The sequence below is a fragment of the Cornus florida genome, unplaced genomic scaffold, assembly GCF_030987335.1.
Source record: "Cornus florida cultivar Cherokee Brave unplaced genomic scaffold, ASM3098733v1 CherokeeBrave_3.0.0_Hap2_Chr01, whole genome shotgun sequence".
Lineage (NCBI taxonomy): Eukaryota > Viridiplantae > Streptophyta > Magnoliopsida > Cornales > Cornaceae > Cornus > Cornus florida.
The window spans coordinates 27,983,493-27,997,102 of NW_026775571.1; the positions used below are offsets into that span (position 1 = coordinate 27,983,493).

The following is a 13,610-nucleotide window of genomic DNA, read 5'->3' on the forward strand; positions in this document are numbered from 1 at the left end:
AAACAACCTGAAGGTTTTATAGTTCCAAGAAAAGAAAAGAAGGTGTGCAAGCTTGTAAAATCCTTATATGGATTGAAACAAGCACCTAAACAATGGCATGAAAAATTTGACAAAGTGATGTTGTCAAATGGTTTTAAAATTAATGAGTGTCATAAATGTGTTTATGTGAAAAACACTCAAAATGGATATGTCATTGTGTGCCTATATGTGGATGATATGCTAATAATGGGTAGTAATGATGTTATAATCAAAACTAAAAAGTTGTTGACCAAAAATTTTGATATGAAAGATTTAGGCATAGCTGATGTCATACTAGGAATCAAGATTTCTAGAATATCAGATGGTCTAGTATTATCTCAATCTCATTATATTGAGAAAATATTAGAAAATTTTAATAAGGAAGATAGTAGTCTTGTAAAGACTCTTGTTGATGTAAATCTTCATTTATCTAAAAATACGGGTCCTAACATATCACAACTTGAGTATTCTCGCATTATAGGAAGTTTAATGTATTTGATGAATTGCACACGACCAGACATAGCATACTCAGTTAATAAATTGAGTAGATATACAAGTAATCCAGGAAAGAACCATTGGACTGCAATAATCAGGATTCTAAGGTATTTAAGATATACTATAAGTTATGGATTACATTATTCTAGATATCCAGCAGTACTTGAAGGATACAGTGATACTAATTGGATATCAGATACGAAGGATTCTAAATCCACAAGTGGCTATGTCTTTACTATTGGAGGAGGTGTCATATCTTGGAAATCTTCAAAACAAACTTGTATTACCAGATCCACTTTGGAATTTGAATTTATTGCTTTGGATAAAGCTAGTGAAGAAGCTGAGTGGCTTCGTAATTTCTTAGAAGATATTCCAAATTGGCCTAAACATGTGCCCACTATATGTATACATTGTGATAGTCAATCAGCAATTGGAAGGGCACAAAGTAATATGTATAACGGTAAGTCTCGACATATACGTCGACGACATAATTCCGTTAGACAATTGCTCTCAAGTGGGATAATCTCAATAGATTATATCAGGTCAAAAGATAATTTAGCGGATCCGTTTACAAAAGGTATGACAAGAGAGCAAGTGTATAGTTCATCGAAGGGAATGGGATTAAAGCCGAAAGCTAACGAGTCATCTTAATGGAAACCCAACCTAGTTGACTGGAGATCCCAAGATCTAGGTTTAAAGGGACAACAGAAATTCTGAATGGCTCACCAGAACCATTGGGAAGAATTAATCTTCTACCTATTTCTATGATGAGACAGTGCTACCTACAGCGATGAGTAGGATAAGCTATGCTTTTAATGACTCTTATATCTTGAAAATTCAAGTGGGGTATAGTAGGATACTCTTAATAAGAAGTCACCTATATAAGTGTGAAGTGGGGCCGCTTCTATGAGAACTTCTAAGGCTAAGTTTTTTAGAGCGCTCATGAAATACCAGGAGTTGTTCAGAGCCATATGAACACAACCGTGAGAACCGACTTTGTGCGGGAAGGAACTGTGTGTTTGCTATTGTCTTGGTTTACATCAACGGCTGAACAGTTCAAGACATCATGTTCATTGGTTAGCCAATAAATCTGATAGTAATATACTAGGGAAGGTTCAAGGTTAAAAGCTACCTATCTCGATGCAGTAACTTTCCAATAGTACTCTCTCTAGTGTCTGTATCTTCTTCATTTGCAATTGACGCTAATTTCCATTCATGTAGGGGATTGTTGGAAACGGGGTATACAAAACAAAAACTTTGGATGAAATTTGGAATAGATTCGGCTAAGAATTTTTTGCAGATTTATAGAGCAGCGCGTTCCTCTCCGCAAGGAGATGAACGTGGTATATTTACTTTCTCAAATCCGTTTCCGGGTGAATAAGAAATTGATCCAAAGTGAGGTGTTTGAAAAGCCTAAATGGAAAAAATGTTGAAACCAATTGAAGTTTAAATAAGTCAAGCTTGGGCTTGGATTTGGGCTTGGGCTTGGACCTAATTGTAAAGTCCGGATTATTGCTTTTATTAAATGGAATTTTGGATTGGGCCTATTTTTGGGCTGGGCTTATTTAAATAGGTTTCACAAATGGGTGGGTTTTTTGGGTGGTTGGTTTTTTGAATTAAAAAACTACTTTTTTGTTTTTCTAAAAGGTTACACCTTTTAAATTAAAAAATCATATTTTAGTTTTTCTAAAAGGTTACACCTTTTAAATTAAAAAACTATTTTTTAGTTTTTTCAAAAGGTTACACCTTTTTCCGAACCATCATAACCCATGGTTGCACCCACCCGAAAAGGCACTTGGCTACCTATAAATACCCCCCTTTGGATCATTTGCAAATCACACCAAATTCAGAGAATTCTTCTCTTCTTCTGAATTTTCTTCTTCCTCCTTCTTTCTTCACTCTGTGGGTTCGAGCCTTAGTATTTGGGTTTGAGCCTTAGTCAGACACTCCGAGTCCGAGTTCGAGTCAGAGAGTACTACACCGAACCGGTTCGCCTATTCCTTTGATTTGCAGTGCTACTACCAAAGGAAGACAAGTCGTTGCATCTTGGGAGATAGACGCTACTGAGTCCGTTAGCATCATAGCGAGGCGAATCTGTCTTAAGGACATAGAATCAAATTCTAGCCTCGACTTTTAATCAGGTTCTTTTATTTTATAGGTTTTATTTTATTATATTAAACTATATATAATAACAAATTATATATATATATATATATAGATTATTATAATAATTATATATATAGACTATCATAATAATTATATATATATATATACATTATATTTTCAGATAATATTTAACTAAATAATACTATAGTATATTGTATAGTCAAACCGTATTTTTGGACAACATTTATATAATTGGTGTGGTATGTGAATTGGAGGGTTGTTATATACACTATATTTATACTATATGTTATTATTATTATTATTATTATTATTATTATTTGCTCTTTACCCATTAAAAACCCTGGTCAAACATGATTCTCATTCACGCAGGATATTGAAAAAGGAGATCAAATACATAAATGAGAATGCATAGGTTTGAATTGTTTTGTTTAGGGTAAAGTACAAAAAACCCCATCTACTATCGATATAGTGCATATCAGTCCCTATGTGGTAAAAAAAAACCCCATATAATATCAATTTGGTGCAAATAGGTCCATGTGTGGTGTAAAATGACAATAATACCCTCACTTCAATTGAATAAATTAATAACTATAAATTTAGGCCATATAAAATGACCCTTTTACCCACTTATCAAAAAAAAACAAAAAAAATTGAGCACCCTTGTAGCCAACAGAGGTACTTGGGTCATATCTATATATATATATATATATATATATTATGAGTATATATCTCTGCGAAGGGGAAAGTACCGCACTGCTACAACAACGGGGACGGCAATGAGGATCGGCCAGCAACGGAGGAACGACGGTGAGCTTGGCTGGTTCGGATGGTCGTGGAAATGGAGGCTTCCCTTTTCGAAGCCTTCAAGAGACCCCACGATGACTGGTCTTCGAAACAGGGAACAAAAATTTCGATGGCGGTAAAGAGGATGGCGACTCGCGATGAAGAGGCGACTGTTGCTAACGAGCAAGGCAGTGCTCGGTGAGGAGGATCCCACGGTGAGCACTAATTTCCGGCGCTTTCGATGTTGATAAAGAAGGTGGTCTCTGTATTGCCCGCCGTTGACAAAAATGGTGTTGTTTCAGGTGAAGTTGTGTTATAAGGCGCCGGTGAAGGTGACGAGACGACGGCGACAACAAATTGATTTTTCCCCCCATCTCCTCCAAATAGTGAAAATTTGGGATTTAGTATTTGATTTGATTACGATTTGATGATCGTAATACACCGGGCGAAAAAAGAGGGATTTGTGAATGAATAGGTTGGTTTGTTCATCACATAAATAGAGGGATTTTGCGGCTCTGTTCAAGTGAAGTGAGAGAGTTGAAGAAATTGGGAGCTACAATTACAAGATGGTTGGGTACTTCAACTGGAAGTTCAAGATTAGAGAGGCGGAGCCACTGCCGGAGGTCAAAGAGGCGTTCGCGACTTAAAGAGTAGTATATAGTTTTCCCTCTGTTTTTGGGTGAATTGGATTTGTTTTCCCTCTGTTTTCTTTGTTTCTGGTTTTTGCTAGCATATGTTTAAACCTGCGAGAGAATCAGATGATACTGTAAGGGTAGATCCTTTAGATAATCTCAAGAAATACAGAGGAGGATATGATATCACACATATGTAATGTTGAATGCAAAGTGAGTGACCCTAATTGTCAAATTGCAGAACTGCATCTGGTTTAGTTCTTGGGGGAACAGTGAAATCCATTCAAGAGCAAAGACAGTGGTGGACATTCCGGCGAGCTGAGCCGTTTAGCCACTACCAGCCAAGCTGAGCCATATATGGGTGAGGGGAAAAATAGGAATAAAAAAGGGTAAAATGGGGTTTTTAAGTCAAAAAGTGGTCTGAGGGACTAGTTCTGCACCTTTTTTGAATTTTGTGGACTTGCATGCACATTTTCAAAAAGTATGGACTAGTTTTGCACAAACTCTATATATCGGGGGGTTTTTTGCACTTAACCCTTTTGTTTATGAAGACAAGTTTTTTTTACATTAATTAATAACCCAACTTACGGGGAACTAAAATCTCTAGTGCACCTGCACCAAATTTTTTTTGGGTTAATTGTACTGATACACCCTTAAATAAGGCCTAATTGTAGATAGATATGAAATAACTCTTTGTAAGAGTTAGAGCCGGAATAACGTTAAAAAAATCCTATGAAATATCATATTTGTCCCTCCTTTTTAAATAGTTTTTCATAAAAATCTCAACGAGAAAATAACTAAAATGCCTAAAACTCACCCCCTCTCACTTATCTTTTGCCACTATTTTTCTCTCCCAACCCTAATATATTTTGTCAATACTCTCTCTCATAAGGTCTCTCACACTCTATCATTATGATGGAGTAGGAAATCATCAAGGCTTCCAGTTGCAGTGGCGGGAGCTTCAAAGAATATGTCATGGCTGATGAGCGACGATGATTATATAGAGTTTGGTTATATATTATTAGTTAGAGATGAGTTAGTGACCATCTCTTTGAGCGAGTGTGTATGTGTTCGAGTCTTTCTCCCTTAATTTACTAGGATAAAAAAAAAAAAATTAATTACTTATTGTAAAAATATCCACTTATGTTCTTTGAAGGAACCTCCATTTTATCCCTAAAATGCAGAAAAATATCTCATAATCTCATTGGTCATTCAGCAAAAATTTCTTAAGGCCTAGACATAAGTGGGCTAGAATTTGCTTAGATTTGGTTTATCTCTCACCATAGTGTGAAGATGTGCTTGGAGCCCCGACTCCGATTCCAAAAGGGCAGAACCAAGGAGATAATTGCTGATCTAATAGAAGTTATGCATGGCCCAAACATCAAGACACACGTATTTGAGTCTACCAATTTAAATCCTTAATATAGTTTTAAGGGATAATTTCACTGACACCCCCAGTAGTTTGGCCAAATATCAATCTAAAACATCTTTAAAAAATAACTATCACTCACATTACAAACATTTGCTCCGTTTTTCACTCACACCCCAAAAGTTAGCTGACAGGTGTGTCAGACCACTTTTTACATCTAAAAAGACATTCTTACCCTTTAACTTTGGTTTGACCCATTTAATTATTTCTTTAATGATTAAAATGATATATTTACCCTCGTTCAGATGACATATTTACCTTTCTTTGCCATTGAAATCAACTAACCGCTTCAGCCATCGTATATCTTGGCTCCAAAAGTAATTAGTGGCTGAAAAAGTTGCCTTGGCTCCAAAAGTGGCTCAAAAAGTAGCCGTTGCAATGAAATGACTCCAAAGTAGCCGTTGGTAGTTGCATTATAAATACACACTGCACTTCTTCATACATGCGTGAACTGCTTGCACTTCATACATGCTTGAAGGCTCCAAAGAAAGGAATAAGGTGTGCATTTGGTAAGAAATTTTTTGTGAAATTGTAATTTTGTTTGTAACCTGTAATTACAATTTTTTTTTTACAAGTAATTCCTTTATAATTGTTTGTTGATTTGAACCTCATAAATGTGAAGAAAAAAAAATGTATGTAAATTTGAGGGTGATATTTTGAAAAATATTTTTAACCTATAATTACAAATTATATTTTTGAATATGTAATTGCCAATGCCAATATTTTTTAACCTGTAACATGTATATTTTCAAGTAAACAAGGGTAATTAAGTGTGTGTTGCCAATGTTCAGAACTAAAATATGTTCATGTGGAAAAAGAGCAGCATTGAGGGTATTTCATTCAGACAAAAATCCTGGAAGACACTTCTACAATTGTTATAATGGAAGATGCGCATACTTTAGATGGTTGAGTCTTGAGGATGTACTTGCACCTGATGCTATTACTAATGTGAATGCTGCTAATGTCAATGATGGAATTAGGAATGACATTATAGATGGTTTAATGTCTTTGATGAGGTCAATTATGTATGCAAGCATGGGCATTTGTATTATAGCTGTCCTAACAATGTCCATTGTCTTTCTATCTAAATAAAATAATTAGTGTTATTTTATAATCAGTATATAGTAATGCAACACAACTACAATATCAAAGCATGCATACAGCCTTTAACTAAGTCAAAACCATTTTTCAGATCAAAATATAATCCATCAAATATCACAAACTTTAAAAGCCAAAAAATACATCCCTTCAAATCCATTACCAACAGCCACATAGCTAAGTTTAAATATCTCTTCAAATTCATTACAAAACTTTCAAAATAACCAAAAAGGTATTCCCCATTGCATATCATTACTTGCATAACCCAAAAGTATTCCCCATATCTACTTGCATAACCCAAAAAACTGTGCTGTGTGTGAAATTTAGCTTGTGCAAAAAATTATGTTAGCACTGTGCAAAAAGTCTTGTTTACCATAGACTATGTCCTAATTCCTGTTGTAAGAGGTAGAGTGGTGCAACATGGAGTCTAAATGCCTTATGTTGCTCTTGCTGGTTCCATAAATATTGAAGTTGAACCCTGAATAACAAGGACATAAATATAAACATAAACTGAAATGCACAAAACTTTATAAATTATTTTGTTAAATGAATAATCTCAGACAAATATGAATAATATACCTGGGTGCCTTGTGCTATTGGTGGTACTGCTACTATTTATGTTGCCCTATTTGTTGAATCCTGAAATGAAAACAAAGCTTCATAATTTATACCTATACCCGTTTTAATGAATAATATCAGACATATATGAATTATATACCTGAATGCCTTGTGTTATTGGTGTTGTTGCTGCTGTTTCTGCTGCCATACTTCTTGAACCCTGAAATGAAAACAAAAGTTCACAATATAAATATAAACTGAAATAAAAAAATTTTTACAATATAAATCAAAACTTTAAGAGATGAATTAAATACCTGAGAACCTTGTGCTGCTGCTCCAATCCTTCTTGATCTTCTTGGTACACTTTTCCTCCTCCTTACTGTTGGGGCTGTTGATGATGATGGGCTTGCTGTTGCATTTGCTTTTGCTGCTTTTACTTGTGCTGCAGTAGGAGCCTTTTCACATCCCCTCTTGTTGTGTCCAAACACACCACATATGCTGCAAGTGATAACACTTGACCTTCTAGTTGCTTCTGGTTCACCAACTTCCCTTTTTCTTTTCACTCTAGGTCTGCCTATTGGTCTTTTGAGAACTGGTGGCTCCAATGGTGCTTTGTCAACCTCAGTCCACATAGTGTCATGGTGCAGTGGATGTATAAAAGTACTGTAAGTCTTTGCATATGTACTCTTGTTGTAGAAATCTGAATAAAAACTCTCAAAATCATGCCTTGTGTGTGTAATAGCTGCACATGCATGCCTGCAAGGCACTCCAGACACTTGCCATTCCCCACAACGGTAACTCATCTCACCTAGGTTCACAATATAAGACATGTGTGTATCCATTTGTGTAATTTGATACAAATTCCCACCAGGCCAAATCAGTTCACATGTAGCAGCTTTAGAGATGTTAGAGTTCAATTTTTTCCTAGCTTTTGGCACTATTGTATTTGTCCACTCTACTGTCTTTTGAAATCTTTTACCAAACTTGGACATCAGCTTTTTTGCTATGCTTTCCAGAATTCCAGTGATTGGCTTTTGTCTGATATTCCCAAGCCAAGAATTCAATGACTCCACATGATTGTTGGTGACAAAGTCACACTTTGCCCTAGGATCAAATTTATGTCTAGCCCATGTCTCTAAAGGATGTTCCATCAACCAATCAAATTTATGTCTAGCCCATGTCGCTAAAGGATGTTCCATCAACCAATTGTAACCCCCCCCCCCCCCCCCCCACAGATTGCCTGCAGTTGCCCCATTGCAGATTTGAATTCTAATTGATTATATGCATTTACAGCTGCCCAGAATATACTTTTATACTTCAGACCAGGATATTTTGTTTTAAAATTAGCATAGATATGCCTGCAACATCTCCTAGTTAGTGGCTGTGGAAAAATATCAGAAATAGCTCCCAAAATTCCCTTTTGCCCATCTGACATAAAGGTCCAAGGAATAGCTCCAGCTGTATCACCAAGGAACTTGTGCAAGTGATCTAAAAACCATTTCCAACTATCCTTTCCTTTAGATTCAACAATGGCAACAGCAAATGGATACAACCCATTATTTCCATCAAGTCCTATAGCACTAAGTAAAGTACCCCCAAAAGGTCCCTTCAAGAAACATCCATCAATACCAATAAATGCTCTGCACCTATTAACAAACCCATTCTGACATGCAGCAAATGATAAAAAAAATTCTCTTAAATCTTTGAGGCTCATCTGCATTTTTCCTTATGAACACTAAACTAGCTGGATTTGTTTTCATCACCTCAGCTGCAAACTTCCATAGCTTTCCATATGACTCAGTATGACTCCCTTCAATCTCCTCTTTTGCTTTCTTTTTAGCCCTCCAACAACTTATATCAGTAACAACTGTAAGAAATTTCTCTCTAACTTCTTGTTTCAAATCCTTTATTGAAATGTCAGGATTTTTTCTGAACCTGTCTAGAAGCTTTTTTGCTATAAATGTAGAAGTCACACCTTTGTTCTTAAATGTTCTGATGCAGCAATGTTCTGGGCAAACTCTTTTTATTATAAAAGACATTTTGTCAGGCAATAGGATTGCATGAATTCCCCAATTGCAGCCTGCATTCCCACAGTGACAGGTAATTCTTTTCCTTTCATTTTTTTCCCTCACAAGTTTAAAACCTTTTTGGATAGAATATTCTACCAAGACATCTCTGAAGTGGTGGATACTATCAAAGAGATGGTACTTCTCAAATACAATTTTACCCCCCTCACCATTTTTAAATGGCTTTCCCTTCAAAGCTCTGTGTAAATACTTCATAGTTATATTTCTATATTTTCTGTTTCTAATTTTATTTTTTCCACTTTGACTCTCACATGTCTCTCTTTCTTCCTCACTTTCACTTTCTCCACTGAAATCGTAATCCTCACCATAATCAGAAAACTCACCATCACTATGGTCTGAAGTCTCCTTCTCCAACTCAATATTATCCAAATTGTCATCTCCCAAATTATTAGCTCTCCCTCCCTCATGAACACCAGTCCACTCTTCATCATCACTGTCAGAAAAACTATACTGAGAATCTCCTTCACCATCATCACTCCCCTCATCATTTCTATCATCATTCATCTTATCATTCCTCTCCTCATCACTCCCCTCATCTGACATCACTGTTTCATTTGGAATGACTTCCTCAACATCACTGTCTCCTCCCACCTCAAAGGCATTACTAGAGCCTGCACCATTACTACATGAAGCTAAACAATACTGAGCAACTTCAACAAATACATTTATATCCTTACAGCCCTTCATCAACTCAAACATGATAATTACATCTTCATCTAGTTCTAGCAACATTCTATCAGTACAATCAGGAATTTGAAAATAAATATTAAATGCCACAGAACCTTTCTCATGACACACTTCATCACGTAGCAAGTAGGTAACATGAGTATTCAGTGACAAATAACTATACTTATCAGGATTAATGTTCCCTATGACATATATGTGTCCCTCATAGTGAACAATGATATCATGCAAAGTATCAGATGCCATTTGAATCTGCCAATAAAAAAAATAAAAATAAAAAAATAAAAAAAAACAAATAATCATGCTAACAAACAAAACTAATTGCTAATAGCCAAAATAAAGAATGGTAAAAGTAATTGCTAACAATCAACAAACCTTAATCCAACAAAAATAAACATGTTAAAAGTAAACCCAAATGTAAACCCTAAAATGACCCAAAATTTGAGTTAATAAACCCTAATTTTGGGTGATTTCAGAGATAATTAACCTAAAGTAGGGTTAATCCAGCAAAAGCCCCATCAATTAACCCTAATTAATTATGGGGGTTTTGCTAGAATTAGGGTTAATTACACCATCTTATTCCACGAAAAAAGAAGATCTTAATTGCATAATAACATGCAAAAAAGAAAACAATAACATGCAGAAAACAAAACAATAACATAGCAATGATTAGATTAGGGTTCTTGGAAAAAAAACAAAACCTGAGATTAACGTGCAAACGACTCTGAAATGGGTCAATTGTATATAAAAAAGACCTGAAATGGACTTGATCGACGGTACACAGTTGGATGAAAGGTATATGGCTCTGGAACTAGGCTTTGATGGTATGAAATATGGACTCTAGAATTACGACTCTGAAACTAGCTAGGGTTTCATGCTTTTGTTAATCTATGGGTCGCATCTGTAGAGAAGAGAGAGAGTGGTTTTGATCTGTAGAAAAGGTGAAGAATGGGTTTCATCTGTAGAGAAATGAGAGAGTGGTTTTGATCTGTAGAGAAGAGAGAGAGACAGACAAGCGTCCGATACAGATAGAGATAGAGGAGAGAGAAAGTGTCTTTGTGTATTGGCGGGAGAGTGGGTAGGTGGGAGTTTAATGAGGGGTATAAAAGTCATTTACCTTATTTGATATTTTGTATTAAATCTGATTAAAAAATTAGGGGCAAACATGTCTTTTCCCACGTTTTTAACGGAGCTAGTGACGGAAAAGCGAAATTGGACCTAACTGATAGTTATTTTTGAAAGATATTTTAGACTAATATTTGGCCAAACTATCGGAGGTGTCAGTGAAATTTACCCTAGTTTTAAAGTAAAGTAAAAAAAAGGGTATTTTGGTTTATCAAAAGGAAGTAACTTTGGGTAAATTGGTTATTCAACGTGTCAATTTTTATTTTTTCGGATCCTTTTACATGGTCACAAAAGCTTCGACACAATGTCCAAATAATAATAGGCACGTGCCAAAATTTTAATTTACCTTTAATTAGAAGACAATAAGTTAAATGATTAGTCTGCATTTTTCTTATAGAACAAATCTCATTGTATCAATCTTTTTAATGTAAGTTGTCATAAGAAGAAAAGATAAATATGTTTCTAAGAAGAAGATTAGATAAATACGTGAGATTTGATATTATTTGCACAGATTTGAAATTATTTGTGCAAAGTAATTAATTAAAATGGAAGATTGATGCTTTGAATTTCGATGCTGTGTATGAATCCTATTAAAAAAAAAAGGGACGATTTTAATGCTCACAATTGGAATCTTATTTTTCTTGAAACAACCATCATTCTTAACATTTTTCTTGAAAATTTTATATAAATTGAAGTTTTAAATTAATGATCCATAACGACGGGACATTAGTCAACTCTTTATGGCAGAATACAAAAAAGAAGAATTATTCCTTACATTTTATGCGAATAAATGATAAAGACAGTAACTTTTATGAGTTGGCCCAAATATCACAATGGACAAAAATTACTCTTCCAGTTATATTTACTTGGGACATGTTTGATATCCATTTTATTTTTAATATTTTATTTTAATTTAAAACAAAATAAGTATTTTGTTATAAAATATTTTTAATAATAATTGAAAATATTTTTGATAATATTTATTTATTGTAAAATTTTTAAAACAAAAAACATAAAAATATATTTGATAAAAAATTGATATAAATTTAAAAAATATAATGATTAATTTAAAAATATAAAATTTATTTTTTATCGCTATCATACTAAAAGATACTATATTAAGTGGTATAATGGGATTGATTTTTGATGATTATTTATGAAACGTTTAGACAATAGAAGATAAACAGTTTTTACTAAGAAAATATGAACACTTAATTTATTATTATTATTATTATTATTATTATTATTATTTTGTAATGTATTGTATTAGTGACACAAGAGTAAGGGACATATTTTATACCGAGTATAATAATATTTTGGAGAAAAAAAAAAAAGGATTGAGTTTTAATTGGAAGAGAGAACATGTGTCAAAATAATTAGTATAGTAGAATTTTCAAGAATCCTCAAATTTCCTACGCACAAGTTGGAGGAGTGCGATAAGCCCAAAATGGAGCTAACTTATCATTTGTCAAACGTCAACAATAACAATCTGAAAGAGATGACATCGTAATGTGTGAACCTCGAAAACATCACTCAACTCTATTACTGTAAGTTTTTCAATCTCAACCTTACCCTTTGAGGCAATATTACTCCACGCCAAAACTCGTGCAATACGTCGAAGGAAGTCCAATCACATGGGAACACGTAGTGAGGGGGTGACGTTGAGTCCTCTCTATTGGGCTGTGATTGTTTAGATCTGACAGTACGTGTGTTGTAGCCCTTCTCTTGCCGTTCTAGACCATCCGACGTGGCGTGCTGTTAGAGAAACACGAGTGTTATGATATTGAAAGTTTGAAGAAATTTATTCAGCCATGAATCGCCAGAAATTTGCGTCAACAACACGACCATCTCTAACTATCGGGTCGGGTTAAAATTTTTGTTCAGTTTCCTCGGGCCATTCTAGTTCTAGTCTTATTCGTGACATTGCGCGCGCACACACACATATATATATATATATATATATAATTGTTTTTTTGGTTCAAAACGGTTACACAATGTTACAAGCAAATATTTTTTTTCCTAATTTATAATCACAGACACATGTCTCTACTGAGACTCAAATTATTGACATTTCTTCGACAAGTAGGAGCTGGTACCGCTAGGCCACTGGCCTATTCGTAACAACAAAGCAAATTAAAAAATGGCCATGATTTTTTCGGCACTTGAAACTATTTGGACTTGATCAGTTTTATTAAATTAATTAAAGTCAGCCATGAGTTGGTCTCAGGTTTATCACGATGTTAAATAGTATATTTTGATACATCCTGATGTAACATCCAGTAATTGAGCAATTGATCAAATATCATGCATTAAAAGTAATTGAGCAATTGATCAAATGTCATGCATTAAAGCATAAACAACTTTAATTTGACAACCTTCTCTAGTTAATTTTAATGTAATTTTTGTTATGAAGAGAGTTCTCTGTGATAAAAAAAAACAAAAAACATAAACCCTCTTCATTCACTATTGATTTGAAATGATTTTTAATATGCAAAAAGCCAACTTTTTTTTTACTAAATTACTTTATTTAATATGATCTTACTTTTTTTGAATTTTATCTTCACAATTTAAAAT

At 34.3% G+C, this 13,610-nt stretch overlaps 1 long non-coding RNA gene across 1 annotated transcript; it reads left to right on the forward strand.

The window, feature by feature from the left end:
* Positions 1-3,373: 3,373 nt before the first annotated feature.
* Positions 3,374-4,248, forward strand: LOC132281006 (uncharacterized). Its single transcript, XR_009471715.1, has 2 exons — positions 3,374-3,638; positions 3,726-4,248. It is a non-coding gene; the product is annotated as an uncharacterized LOC132281006 (long non-coding RNA).
* Positions 4,249-13,610: the final 9,362 nt, after the last annotated feature.